The sequence below is a fragment of the Podarcis filfolensis genome (genome assembly GCF_964270895.1).
Source record: "Podarcis filfolensis genome assembly, chromosome: 3".
Classification (NCBI taxonomy): Eukaryota; Metazoa; Chordata; class Lepidosauria; order Squamata; family Lacertidae; genus Podarcis; species Podarcis filfolensis.
This window is the reverse complement of record NC_139606.1, coordinates 93,241,019-93,256,033: the sequence shown is the minus strand read 5'-3', so window position 1 is coordinate 93,256,033 and position 15,015 is coordinate 93,241,019. Positions and strand designations below refer to the sequence as shown.

General features: G+C 39.7%; 1 protein-coding gene and 1 long non-coding RNA gene across 8 annotated transcripts in view; one reads left to right on the top strand and one right to left on the bottom strand.

Annotated features, from left to right (window-relative positions):
- MARK1 (microtubule affinity regulating kinase 1) overlaps positions 1 to 15,015 on the top strand; it is a 70,802-nt gene that overhangs the window by 13,049 nt on the left and 42,738 nt on the right. The gene's annotated exons all lie outside the window — the stretch shown is intronic.
- On the bottom strand, positions 9,822 to 14,284 carry LOC310758938. Its single transcript, XR_014546114.1, has 3 exons — positions 13,043 to 14,284; positions 10,425 to 12,691; positions 9,822 to 10,179 (listed from the first exon to the last, which is right to left on the bottom strand). It is a non-coding gene; the product is annotated as an uncharacterized lncRNA (long non-coding RNA).

The following is a 15,015-nucleotide window of genomic DNA, read 5'->3' as shown; positions in this document are numbered from 1 at the left end:
TTTTAGTTTTGGGAGTTTTATTCCCCCCCCCATTGTATTGGATGTTGTGCTGTAATAGTGTTTGCTTTCTTGGGAGGATAATATCTAGAAAGGTAGCTTATAATGCTTGAAATAAAACAAATGAAAATAAAAACCCCAGAGCTAACAGGCTTTTGCTATTTTGCAATACAAATCAGTGGTATCCTTGGGATTTGGTGAATCTGAAAAGGTACCCAGCTGAACAAACTAGTCTGTCTATCTTTATGGACTTGCCACACTTTGACAGATTTTTAAATAATAATAATAATAATAATAATAATAATAATAATAATAATAATAATAATTATTATTATTATTATTTATTATCTTTCTGGCAGAGTTGTTTGCTTGTATTATCTAACTTATTGGTATCATTTACCAGTTAGAATATTGCTGATAACCTATTTCTTGGTTTCCTCTGTATGTCTGTCTGCCAGTGACTAAAAATAGCCCTGGCTCCAATTACTTGTAGACAGTTGTTGAATCTAAGACTTTTTTCTTTTCTTAGGCCATGTGCCATTAAGTTGTTGTTAATCTTGGGGCCATTTTTAGTTAGATCATAACATGAACCCCATGATTGATATTTTTAAGGTTGTTTCTACAAAATCATTTCTACATATTTTCTACTATATATTTAAAGTTTTGTATTGTATAGATTGCAATTTCTGGTGAATAGATTAATAAGAGCTTAGCTCTAGACTACTGGATACTATTGATGGTATATTAAGTGCAACAGACTCAACTAATTAATGCATATGGACAGTTACCTATGGAGTGAACGTTTTAAAAATCTGTTCTGTACCTAAGAGGTAGAGGAGTTAATGCACGTGAATGTGCTCTTGATTTGATAGTGAAGGAGCAAAGAGCCAACTTCACTAGTCTACTCTATCTAATTCAACTCTTTATAACTTACGGTAATAAGCAACTACTCATCAAGAACTACAGTAGAACCCCTTGCCCTTCAAAATGTATGTTTCTGTTGAATATGTGTTTTCAGAATGGCTTCTCCAAGATGAAATGTTGTTGCTCTGGCTTATTGAGAGCCTGAGACATATTTCAGCTTCTTTTTGGTTTTGAACAAAAAAATTTTTTTTCCTTCCAGTAGCACCTTAAAGACCAACTAAGTTAGTTCTTGGTATGAGCTTTCGTGTGCATGCACACTTCTTCAGATACCACACGAAAGCTCATACCAAGAACTAACTTAGTTGGTCTTTAAGGTGCTACTGGAAGGAAAAAATTTTTTTTTGTTTTGACTATGGCAGACCAACACGGCTACCTATCTGTTTTTGGTTTTGGTTTTTCTTGCAAGTTTCCAGTATAATCAGAGTTGGCCTAATAAGTTTTTCTGCTTGGGGTGGAGCAGCAAATGACATTCCTCAACCGATGTCAAGGTACATAGTACCCAAAGTCAACTTTATTTGGCACCTGAGAGAGAAAACTACACAAGTGCTGTTTCTCCTCTGTGGTAGTAAAATGATCTAATAAATACAATAGACGGCAATTTTCATGACTCTTCCTGATGGTAGTAGGACTGGCCCTAATTATCATTCACAGGACTGTATCTAACAAAGTACTGTAGACAGCTGTATTTTCTGGACAGAGAGTCATGCACAAATATGCCTGTTCTAAAGACATTGCCATCATGATAATCTGAGTTGTTGCTACAGCAGCAGTTATCTCTGTGATGAACCACTTGACTGCTAAAATAACTTTTCCCATCTTGTACCTACCTATGCAGCATTTTGGGTCATTAGTGCTGTGTCAACAGCAGTCATTTTTACTTATTTATTTCACAATATTTATATACCTCAAAGTGGTTTACAAAAAGAGCAAACAATGAAATTATCAGTAAGATAGATAAGATAATTTATTACGGTCAAAGACCAGCTCTGAAATTATCAGTTAAAAACACTTTAAAAATCAGTATTGAAAACATTTTTTTTTTAAAAAAATCTATAATCAAAACGAAGCTTAACAGAATAAAACATATGAAAGCTTGGATAGGCTTCCCTAAACATAAATGTTTTTACCAGGCATGAAAGACACTGTGGTCACCTACCAAAGATGTACTATGGCACAGATGCTGGTGGAGAAATTTGCATGTTTCATTAAAGGCGTTTTGGGGGGCCATAGAATCCCAAGTACTTACTTTGACACAATCCTACATATATGTAGGATTATAGTAGTGATACAGCTGATCACCATACTTACATTCTGCTACTTTACATACAAAGCCCTAAGTAGCTACAGACCACTCGACAAACTGTGTAAGGCCACTATAATCAGCTAATGGAGCCCAAGTCAGTTTTGCCGTGGTCTGATGGTTATCTCCATGGAGTCAGGCTTTTTCACTGGTGGCACCAGTGTTGTGGAGTGCTGTGGTCCTTGCTGAAATACAAGATGCCCCATCAATGTTGGCCTTCTAGTGGCTCCTGAAGACACACTCATTTAGACAAGCATTCTCCCCAACTGCACTTTGGGTTTTATTTTTTGTTTTGTAAACTTTGGTTAATTCAGTTGTTTGGTTAATTCAGTGGAATTGACTGAAAACAAAACTGAAAACAAATAAGCGTCTGATTTCCTTAATAAATATCTTATTACAGAAGTGAATAGTTTTACCTTCCCCTCTAACTATCTTGCTTGATATAGCCGTTTGGAAATAGTTACTCATACAAGCACCTTTCTGTACTGCACCTACTTTTTTGTGGTTTTGTGATACATTATAGCCTGGATTGAATAGGCTGGCCTATCGTGGGCTGGTTGATTGCACGGTACTTGCAAACAGAGAATTGGGGTAAATATTGGTCCTTTCCACTATTATGCCAAAGCTGTATTATAGAATCAGTTATGTTTTATACTGACAGTGTTAAGTTATACTAGCAGCTATTTTCACATTTGTTTGGGAGAAGGATACTCTGTCCTACTGGTAAGAAATATCCCCCACTGTTTCTAATTAAGTGAAATGTAAGCTATGGATCTTTCAGGATTGGATTTCTATGATCAAATGTGAAGACTGCCTATTTAGTACTAGCATTTTCTTGATCATGCCTAATTGTTTTTAGCGTAGTCAGAGTTTACTTACATACCACATTTCCCCCGATTTGTGCTCAAAAGTGATTTACAAAAAAAAGCTGACAATGATACAGTATCCAGAATACATAATTAAAATTATAATATCACTACAATATTCTGCTCTGACCACTGTATTCTGCTCTGGTCAGACCTCACCTGGAGCACTGTGTCCAGTTCTGGGCACCACAGTTCAAGAAGGACACTGACAAACTGGAACGTGTCCAGAGGAGGGCAACCAAAATGGTCAAAGGCCTGGAAACGATGCCTTATGAGGAACGGCTAAGGGAGCTGGGCATGTTTAGCCTGGAGAAGAGGAGGTTAAGGGGTGATATGATAGCCATGTTCAAATATATAAAAGGATGTCACATAGAGGAGGGAGAAAGGTTGTTTTCTGCTGCTCCAGAGAAGCGGACACGGAGCAATGGATCCAAACTGCAGGAGAGAAGATTCCACCTAAACTTCCTGACAGTAAGAGCTGTTCGACAGTGGAATTTGCTGCCAAGGAGTGTGGTGGAGTCTCCTTCTTTGGAGGTCTTTAAGCAGAGGCTTGACAACCATATGTCAGGAGTGCTCTGATGGTGTTTCCTGCTTGGCAGGGGGTTGGACTCGGTGGCCCTTGTGGTCTCTTCCAACTCTATGATTCTATGATTCTACAACACTAAAAGTTTAATAATTAACAATTTGTTTAAAATATATCAAATAAAATTAAGTATGCACAAAGCTTCCAAAAGGCTACTTTATAGCTACAAATACTCCTAGAACTAATTGCAGTAAGTAGTAACTAGTAATCCCCCCTCCCTTTTGCATCTAGACTGAAAAGTCACAGTTCTTCTGTAAGCAGCTTCCTTATGAAGACTCCTGGACCAGGAGGAAGCAACTATCCTCTGATGGCAAACATAGTCACCCTCTCCCCGCTGCATGAAGTCCATATTTATACATTGATATGGGATGCATTGCCATCCTCTCCTTTGTCTAGGAGAGAGAATAACAGCAGGTTTTGTTTTTAAGAGTGAATTGCGCCATTAACTTTATGACATTCAAGTCTCCTGTTCCTTTTTAGAAAGATTTATGCTTATCAGGTAAGCTTGAGTTGTCATATTTTTTCCTTGTGCCATTGTTTTGAATTGAAATTCTACCCTTCAGGTTGAATAGATTCTTTGTTTTATGGTGCATAAAATTATAGGAAGGATCAGTAAATAACTAGATCCCTGCTCTTAGGCTGACCACCTGCAGTTGTAGGTCTAACACAAACCTTTCCTTGTGGCAGCCTGTCACTTTAAAATCACCCAGTCTCTATCTAGACCTCCATCATCTGCAAGTGGGCAAGTCATGACTCCCTTCAGCCTCTGTTTAATACACAAACTGCAGAATGGGTTAAGTTGTGACAGAGAGATGACAAATCCACATAGCCCATCTTCCGCTTTCCAAAACGTGTCAAGCCCTGTCCCTAACTAAGAACTACTCATAAATCGAGGCCCACATGGGTCAATGGTTGAAAACTAACTGTTGCCTATTATTCAGTTTCCCTCTTCTTCCAGCTGACTGTCGATGTTTATCCACTACACATGAGATGACTCAAAGCCTGTTTGTAAGTAGCTGCTATAAGTTAGACTTGAACTAAACCCTTTACTTTCTTGAACTCTTTACCGAAACACATTCTGCCTCTTCCATTTGTCCTCTTGCTTTTTATTCTTAATAAACTTCATTAAAACTGGCTGTTTGGGACTTGTTTGCATTTCTGCCAGACTGAAAGAGATTTTCCCTTTACAGTGGCACCTCTAGTTTGCACCCCAAAAAGTCTGCAACTAGATCGCCTCTTCTGCACATGTGAGTGGCGTGATCAAGTGCTTCTGCATGTGCGCGATGCCCGTAGATCGCTTCTCCACAGGCGTAGAACCCAGAAGTAAACACTTCCGGGTTTGCCACGTTCGTAAGTTGAAAGTTCGTTATAGAGCGGAACACGATATGGGGTATGACTACATGCATAGACCATTTAGTCCATTCTACTTGCAGTATAAGTGGGGTTTGATCGAGAAAAGCAAGCTATCATTGGCTACTGCGAAGTCCAAATAAGCTGAATGCTCCCTCTGTTAACCCTCAAAAGTGTTTGCCTTGTACCTGCTGGTCTCACTTCCATTTGGAGTAGAGGGAATATGGTGGCAGTCCATCAGAGGTTCCCTTGCATGGTTGAACTACCTAGACTGGCAGTTATGGAAGGAACAAAGTAAAAGTCCCCCTTCCATTACAGTAGGTAGTGTAATTTCAGCTGCTTTTTTATCCTTTCATTGTGAAGAACAAGCATGCATGGTCTGTTTTGACTTGCATCCTAAAAAAACGTTATATGGAAACAACATGTTGTACAAGTTGCACTCTTGATATTTGTTTACAAGGATGGAAATCTGTTATATTGTGACAAAACTGAAGTGCATCAGATTAAAACCAGGGTCAAAGTTAGGATGTGAACTCAAATGCAAGATTTTAGTATTGTGTTATAAATCTTAATTGTGCAGCAAGGTTATCTTGTCATAGCACAAGTTCAAACGCACATGTGCTTTTCTGGTTTCTCCTATTTTAATTGCACCATAAAACATGCAACATGATCCACATAAAGCTAAAATGTTCTGAAGTAGTTGCAGTTATTGTAGAAGTGTTCATCAATTATTTAAGTCCATTAAAATCCGGAAGAAGATATTGTCCTCTCTTCTGATGGGAAAGCCTATTGTATATGTTTCTATATAGTAATCGTCAGGCTGGTCCATTGTATCATTGGCTTGTGGGAGAGGACAATGAGATGAGGGCATCACAGTCTGATTCATTGGGTTGCAGGTGCACAAGCTCCCGCTTCTTCCCTGGTTATGAGAGAGGGTTCCAAGCTATCAGCAGAGTCATATGAAAGAATCATGACAATTGCATTCCAAGTTTCTTTCCTTCCACCAAAGTAGAGGAGCGAAAGTGACAAGACAGCAGTATTCATGGCTGCTGTTGCTGCTGAGTATGAAAGAGCCAGAAGTTGCACGCCAGGCAGGGCAGAGCCACTATGCCAGCTTTCCTGATGGTGCATCAATGTTGATTACTAGGAGGGAGGGGTGGCATGGGGAGGAGACTGACAGTAAGCTAGCATATCGTCTTTGCCCTACTCATCAAGGTGTTTCCGTCATCAGTATGTTCATGGTACCAGGAGAAGCAAGCGAGTCACTGTGGTGTGGGTTCTCCGATACCCAAGCGAACGTGTTTGAATGAGCTTACCGCTTGAGCAAAACTGTATTGGCATCATGGTTACTTATCCATACGGTTATTTCCTTCAAATATAGCTGAGCAGGGTGGGAGCAGCTGTAAAACAGCAGTTGACATAAAACTGCCGGTAACCTACGGGTCAGGCCTGGGTTGAGTGCTGGTGGCATGTTTCCAGTTCAGTCGACTTCATCCCTATCTGTGCAAGGGAAGCCAATTCAACCAGAGCCTAATGAGTATCCTGACAATTGTCTAGGACCATCTACTTATGCCACTGTGCTGTAAACAATGCCTTGATTCTGTATTATATTGAGTCAGCAAATCCTCCAGAGTTTTGGAATCCTGCTGGCTTTGGTTCTGTCAGGGTCTGTGCAGGAGCTAGCCAGCTGGGTCTACCATATACAACAATAATATACGTAATTAGATCATTAGCTTTTTAAAGCATACAACAGTGGTGTTTATGTAACAACCTACATTTAATTGCATTTTTCCAGGTTCGTACAGAACATTAAAGGCCAAACGTGTCCTGCTGGTATATATATTGGTCCTCACATTAGTTGAGAATTCCTCAGTTGTCATAGCTGTTTGTAACAACCTTAATTTGGTCTCTTGTTGCTAGGCTAGAGCAATTTTTAAAATATATATTTCTTGTCTGCCCTCCATCACATTATCAAATAAATAAAAGAATCACAACCATACATATTTCCAGTTCCAAAGCATTTGCGCCAGAATTTAGTAGCTAAGGTGATTGGGCTCCTGGAATTTTTCCAACCCTTAGAATTGATGTGCTAACAAATTTCATTAAAAATGTATATATAATCTTATCTGGTTATTAAAAACCAGTGTGGTAGTAGTTTCACATGTTTAGCTTTGGTGGGGAAGGCTGCATTGTGTGGGGGTGAGCACCATCTTTGTCAAGTTCAGTACAGTAATTGTAACTTTTGCCATTTTTAGAGACATACGCAGCATGCTTTGAATGCAGTGCCATAGTGGCACTAGAAAATACCTGCAGGTAGTGATTAGAGGCCACATGAGAGAATATTCAAATGGTATAATTCCTGTACTAAGTTGGGGGAATCTCATGTAAATGGTTTTTCACCCTCTGCGTGCAGTAATTACCTTAGTCTAGTTTTACTCCATCTGTCCTGATTTGCTGTTTATAAATGGGCTTCATTCCAATATTTATGTTGCTGTAGCTTTTTTCCCTTAATATTTGTTTGCTTAGTGGTGTAGTATTTGCTTTTGTATCTATTTTACATATGGGACTATGCAATCTCCCTTAAAAATAAAGCAAACCGCCACTCCCATCTCATTATATCCTTAGTAGTCAATTCCTGCAAATTTGATACTTGGGTGGGGGGCGGGGGAAGCTGTGAATATCAAGGAAAGTTCAGATCGTCATGATATTAGCTGAGAAATCAGGTTGCAGGGTATGTAGCCAAGTAAATGTGTTGTGCTCTGGGAAATAGCTGAGGAGGACATAACAGGCCCAATACACTGGGGTCACAGCACCTTTGTCCAGCTAGGAAGCTTTGTTCTTTCATCTGTGTCCTTTGTTTCAGCCTCATTTTTTTTCATACGTGAACAGCTTTCATTGACATATACAAAATAAATGGACTCCAGTCTGGAGGGAAGAATCTATTTCCTGCTGAAGAAACCACAGTTGCGACCACAGTTGTCAGTGGCAAGTTTTAAGCTGCATGCAAATGGTGTTCCCATGTGTGGCACTTTCTTGCATATACATGATTTGATGATATTCAGCCCTTTGGGAATAATGAAGCATTGCAGTATGGGGTACCATAGTATATAGTGGTGAAGAAGAAGCCTGTCCTACCCTATTTGCTGCTAGATGGCTCAGGTTCCACTGACAAGGGCTTTGCAGTGGTGCACAGAGGGACACTGTTGTCCTGCTTATAGATGTGTGTGGTGTGGTGGAGAGCATACCTGTAGCAGTGGTGTCCAAACTTTTTTCAAAGAGGGCCAGATTTGATGAAGTGAAGGGCCATGAGGGCGAACCAAAGGGCCAACCAAAGCTAACCTTTTTTTTTGAAGTTGTTGAGGGGGCCGGATTAAACCAACCAGCGGGCTGGATTAGACCCCCGAAACGGACTTTGGACATGCCTGCTTTATGGTTATCATAATGATTGGTATTTAGCAAGTTACACAGTAATGTCTTGCCTTAGTCCTAACTCCCTAAAAATATCCAGAACCTCCCAACGGTTCCCAACACTGGTTTTGGTGGATTGCTTCTGTGTAGATCAAACTTCATCTTTTTAAGAATATATTCACAAATTATTTGGAGGCTTTTGTAGTACCATTAAGTAAACATGAGTTTATCATCTATAACTGCTAGAACAGACGTGACTGGTATTCAGTGTGAAGGCTTTCACTTTGTGATCTTTCTGGCTTTTAGCAGTGGAGGTTTTCAGGTGGGTTCCTCAGTGCAACACCTCTAAACTACATTACCATATCCAACTATGAAAAGTTGTTTTTGGGTTATTATCTGAAGTTTTCAGTGAGGTGAAAGCTCACTTCTCCGTGGGAAAGACCATGCTTTTGATACTTAATATCACCAGGATATCAGAATGACAGTGTTCCTGTATTTTACTGCCAGTTACTTAAAGCCTGTCTTCACATAGAATATTTGAATTTCATATCAGTACATTTATTTTGCCTTTTGAGTAACTTTAAGGGTATGAATAAGGAGACTTCCAGTTTGTGCTGTACTAGCGTTGAGCAGCCTGCCAAAGACATCCTCATTTTATTCTCCTGTCCTCCTACACAATAAAACAAGCTTAAGTTTTTCCAAATTAGGAAATTTCATGACTCACACACTTTCACTGTATAAGCGGCAATCGCTGTTCCCAGTTCCTACATCCTTGCAGACAAATAAGGGACAAAATAGTTCTCCCCTTTATTTAAAGAGGAAGACAATCCTTTGGGGGGGTGGGTTGTGGTGGTGTTTTTGGAATTAAAACAGACTGACTCTCTCTCTCTCTCTCTCTCTCTCTCTCTCTCTCTCTCTCTCACACACACACACACACACACACACACACGGTGTTTTAAACCAAATTTAATTCTCTTCTAGTGGCATTCCTAATCACGATCCCAGTCTGACACCTTTAATTTAGCAGGAGTTATTCAGGTCTTCAAAAAAATAAAATTAAAAAAAATCAAACTCTTTCCATTGCATCATACCAAATGTATATTTGGACTGAGTACCTTTTATCTGATGAACTTCCTGAATTCCCTTCTTGCTTGGGTGAAACTTGTCAGACATCACTTTATTAGGTCGTTTATTCTGTGCTATAAACTGTCTGATGACTTAGGTTGAATATGAAATTACCTCAGCTGCAGTTGCCTTAGAGCACAATCCTATACACGTCTACTCAAAAGTAAGTCAACTTATTTCAGTGGACTTACTACCAGGAAACTTGAAATTGGATTGTAGTCACAATGTCTGTGTTTTCACATACCAGATGCAGAGGATAGAAATCTATTTTGTAATTGAACTTTTAAGTGGCAAAATTGACTTGCTTAAGTTAACATTAGCTTTGTGAATGAAAGTGTAACATAAGAATGGGATGCCACTGAGAGAGCTGCTATTATGCAGGTGGTGATTTTGACCATAACAGACAACAGTCAACTGTATTTCTCCATGTGTCCCAACCCTCTGAAACAGTTTGGGGTGTGAGCAAAAGGGCCACAGTATGGGATCAAGGAAGGGAGAACCTCATTGCATGATCAAACTCTATTCCACACATAGATGGGCACAATTGAAATGATTGTTGCCCATTATGGTTGAAATCCTCACCTGCAAAATCTACTTGTATGACACTGGATATAATACAGGTTTTACTGTATTTTTTGCTCTATAAGACTCACTTTTTCCCTCCTAAAAAGTAAGGGGAAATGTGTGTGCGTCTTATGGAGCGAATGCATGCTGTGCAGCTATCTCAGAAGCCAGAACAGCAAGAGGGATCACTGCTTTCATTGCGCAGCGATCCCTCTTGCTGGGATTCAGAATATTTTTTTTCTTGTTTTCCTCCTCCAAAAACTAGGTGCGTCTTATGGTCTGGTGCGTCTTATGGAGCAAAAAATACGGTATATTAATCTTATACTTGTAACTGATAAGAACAGCCAGAAAAACAGGACTTCGAAGACATGGAGTGTACTATTTTTTGAGTATTAACCGTCGAAATATCTTTTACATTGTGATCAAAGTATCTTCACCTTTTAGTAAATGATAAATGAAGATTGTCTGACTTACTGGGCAGTACACACATAGTGGTTGGTATTCAGTTGTGTCCATCTACAAATGGAGCAAACTTCTGCTTGTGCATGCAATAGGACTCCCATTCCTCCTCTTTACAGTCCTCCCTGAGGACTGCAGGAGGAGCAGAGAAAGAAGAAGTAACATTGTGCAATCGGAAGTCCACTTTCAAGATGGTGGATATCACACCAGGAGTAGATTGTGGTAATGTCCTCTTTCCCCAACCTCTCCCCTCTTGAGTGCGAATTCCCCCCATAGATCTTAACCACTGTTTAAGCATTGCAACAGTACAGTTGTCCCTTGGTTTTTGAGCAGCTTAGTTCGCAAACGTTTTGGCTCCTGAATGCCGCAAACCTGGAAGTGACAGTTCTGGTTTGCGAACTATTTTTGGAAGCCAAACATCCGACGGGGCTTCTGCAACTTCCAATTGGCTGCAGGAGCTTCCTGCAGCCAATCAGAAGCCATGCTTTGGTGCCCGAACATTTTGGAAGTTGAACGGAATCCGTTCCAAAAGGTACGACTGTAATGAAATTATATGTGGTTAAAGTTAACCTTGTAACTAGGCTTTGTTTAGTCTAATTTTAAATCATGGGTAGCAGAGGACCTGGTGCTGAGTTTCCTCAATCTCATTTTTTTAGCCCCAGGCAATCAAAATAGGATTCCCCATGTACCACTGTATGATGCGTATATTTCTTTGGTCAGTGTTATTCTGTCTGTCTGAGAAGTCAAAAACAAAAAAGCATGGTCTTTTTAATTATTGTGTTTTACATAAAGCAGAAGGCTTTCACTTTGACAAGTTTTATTTATATTCTTCCAGGAAACTGTTACTTGAATAATCTCTGGCTTTGTACTCAGCAAGCAAAAAGCATGGTTCTACATGACTGCTTTTGCATATGTACTCTCTCCAAAACAAATCTAATCTTGAATGTCTTGCAAATGAGGACATGGGGTTCACTAGGACAAATCTGGCAGCAGAATCAAAACTCTGGTATTTCTTTCATTTTACTGGGATCTTAGCTGCCAAAACATTAGTATAGCAGCTGTACTAATGAATAGCATTAGTAATTGGGGGGGGGGAGTGTTTGGTTTTGATATGGAATGCTAGAACACATAATTTAGATCAGTGGTCTTCAATTTAGTAAAAATCCAGGGCTCACCTTTAACCTAAACATGTATTTGAGGATCCATTTCTTATTTTTTTAAACCATATATTTATATGGTGGTAGGATAATTCCATAGTGACCAACATAACCTTTACAAGCTTTTTTACATAATATTTTTCTGTTAGCGAATATTATTTGATTTCCATTTACCTTTTTTTTTGTTAACTGGGTTGATCTTTCCTGCAAAAATATTCAAGAAGTATGCCACTGAGAGTTTAAAGAACTTTCTTTTTATTGTTTTAACAGACATGACACACACAAAAGTTTTGCAACCTCAAGTATTTATCTGAAACTTAGACAATTCTATCCTCTGAAACCATGAATATTTTTTCTGTCTGCAGCAATATATACACACATCTAATGTTTCATAGATGAGTGTCAAAACTGTGAGTAAGCTGGGTTTTCTGGCAAATTAATTGTGACCAACGTAACATGAAAATTCATTAACAGGCACTCGCAAATAACTACCTCCAAAACAAGACCCTGTGCATATTGCACTTTACTCTGCATTCACAAATTACAGATCAGCACCAAGTCCATATGTGAAGTTGTAATGCCAACAGGAATTTACACTTGGCTATAGCAACACTCCAATTATTCTCCCCCCAAAAGATTGAGAAATTGGCTAACAATTTCTCAACCTTTGCAATAACTGAGTTGCCAGCTGTTTCAGTTTCCATACTTTCTGGCAGGATTACCCTTAGGGACATCATTCTGTCAAACAAAAAGACAGAATGAAATATATATTCATACATTTTGAAATATATGAGAAATTCATTTACACTTTATGTTCAAGACTCTTCAATCTTTTACAGGGTTGTATTGTTATCCAGAGGCAGATTTAGGGCCAATGTGCAGAATTAGGGCCAATGTGCTGCTGAGGGTCCCCCAAGTTAGTAGTGTACATTGTTAACTGAGAGGATACCTTTGAAACCTCTTGAGAGTCCCATGGACTGCAAGAAGATCAAACCTATCCATTCTTAAGGAAATCAGCCCTGAGTGCTCACTGGAAGGACAGATCCTGAAGCTGAGACTCCAATACTTTGGCCACCTCATGAGAAGAGAAGACTCCCTGGAAAAGACCCTGATGTTGGGAAAGATTGAGGGCACAAGGAGAAGGGGACGACAGAGGATGAGATGGTGGGACAGTGTTCTCGAAGCTACCAGCATGAGTTTGACCAAACTGCAGGAGGCAGTGGAAGACAGGAGTGCCTGGCGAGCTCTGATCCATGGGGTCACGAAGAGTCGGACACGACTAAACAAAAACAACAACAACCTTTGAAACATGACTACCAACAATGAATTGCTACTGTTGAATTCTAGTGTTTCAGTTGGTTGCATTGTTTCCAGTCTTCATTTCTCCTACTCCCCAATTAAAGTCAGTGAAGTCTGGTCCCTTAGGGCAATCTGGACTTAAATCCTACCAAGTGAAATGTCAAACAATTAAAAATCTCAAAACCATACTCTTCCCTTGTCCTACAATCCTTCCAAAATCCATTTTAATTTAGACAGACTCAGGGAGACATTTCTTTCAACTGGCCAATCAGTTTTCTGCAGCACTCAGCCAATTTCAATCCAGAAGTATTGCTGTCAACAGGAGGTCCCACCTGTCTCCTGGTAGAAAAACAGTGTGATAGTAAATCTGTATATTAATGGAGCTGCTGACTCTTATCCCTGGTTGCACAGGTTTCACCTCCTTACTGTTGTCACATTGCCAGTCCAGCCACATTAGCAAGTATACTTTTCTGTTAGACCCAGGAGCCGATACATCTGTTCTGAGTAAATTTAGAGCAGTTTGCTTAAAAGCCACACCTACACAGAAGTAAAGCTCAGGCCCCAGCTCCTTTGATTAGCCTTGCATCTTTCCCTGTTTTTGGGAATGAGCTCCACTGGATATTAAAATGACTGTATAAAAGGTCTTTTGACCTCCCCCCCCCTTCTCCAGTGTCTCTGCTAAAAGAAAAGAATAAGATTAATGTGAAAGATCAATACACAAACTATATATTGTACGCCGTAGGATTAGTTGTCGCTATTGAAGCCTTCCTACCTGACGAAAGCTTCATAGATTGCCTCTTCCAACAGGAGATTGATAATATATATTTGTCCATGTGACAAGGTGCAACATGTTACATTTGGTTGTATGGTAAGCTCAAATGCATAGAAAGTGTGTGCGCTAGCCCTGCCAAAGGTGTGAAGGAAGTACCATGCAAATGGTTGATTTGCATAAGCACAGAGCAAATACCATATGGAATGCTGCCATGGGAAGCATTAAGAAGTGGCCTCAGTAAGTGGACTATGGCATACAAAGGCAGCATCAGAAAAGACAGACAACTGAATAAGTCTAGCAGGGAGCATGCTTTCTTGTGCAAATAGAGGTTTCTTTGCTGTTTCAGAAATTTATTTTATGTGGTGAATTAGCCAGATATATTTCTGTATTAAACTTTCTATACCACCTTTCCAAAACAATTCTCCCAAGGCAATTCAGAAACTAATTAAAGCAATAATAAAAAAATTTTAAAGAAAAAAACCATGAGAGGAGCAGTGTGTACATAGAGGCAAAGATGCAACAGAAAGCCCGCACAGCCAATAGTTTGGAGCTAAGAAGTAGGATGCTGTAAAGGTTAAGGCAGAAGAAGCAAAAAAAAAGAAAAGTCTAGTGAAGTAAAGCTTGGACTTGGTCCAGAAGATCTCAAAGCCCAGGGAGTGTCAAGGGAGCAGGTTCTTTGCAGGCTGGGTATGCTAGGTTCACGCCATTTGGAAGATTTAAAGGATGGAACGAGCCTGTTGAATTGAACCTAGAAACAAACTGGCAGCCTAGAGAACATGTAACACTGGCCATACCATTTTGCACAGCTGTTGCTTCCAGACAGTCTTGAAGGACAACACCCAGACAAGAAATGACCGTGATTGATCTGCATGCTTTCTAAGGAATTATTAAACATTGCCAAGGTCTTAGATTTCCAGATGCAGCTGGCCTGTTAGATGCGGCTGATAAACATTGCACCTGACCCCATCTGCACTTAAGCTTCCAGGTCAATCATTCAATTATCCTGGGGAGAAAGACAACGAGCCTGAGCTTGTTCCTAATCTCACATTTGGGTTCTACCCTAGGGGCAAAGTAGTGGTTGAGCAGGTCTTCCAGATACCCATCTTAACCAACTTCTTGTTTCTACACCTTTTTTTGGGGGGGGGGGTTTAACTTATAATGCTCAAAACTATGCAGTACCGTATGTTTTGCACCATAACACTCACCTTTTT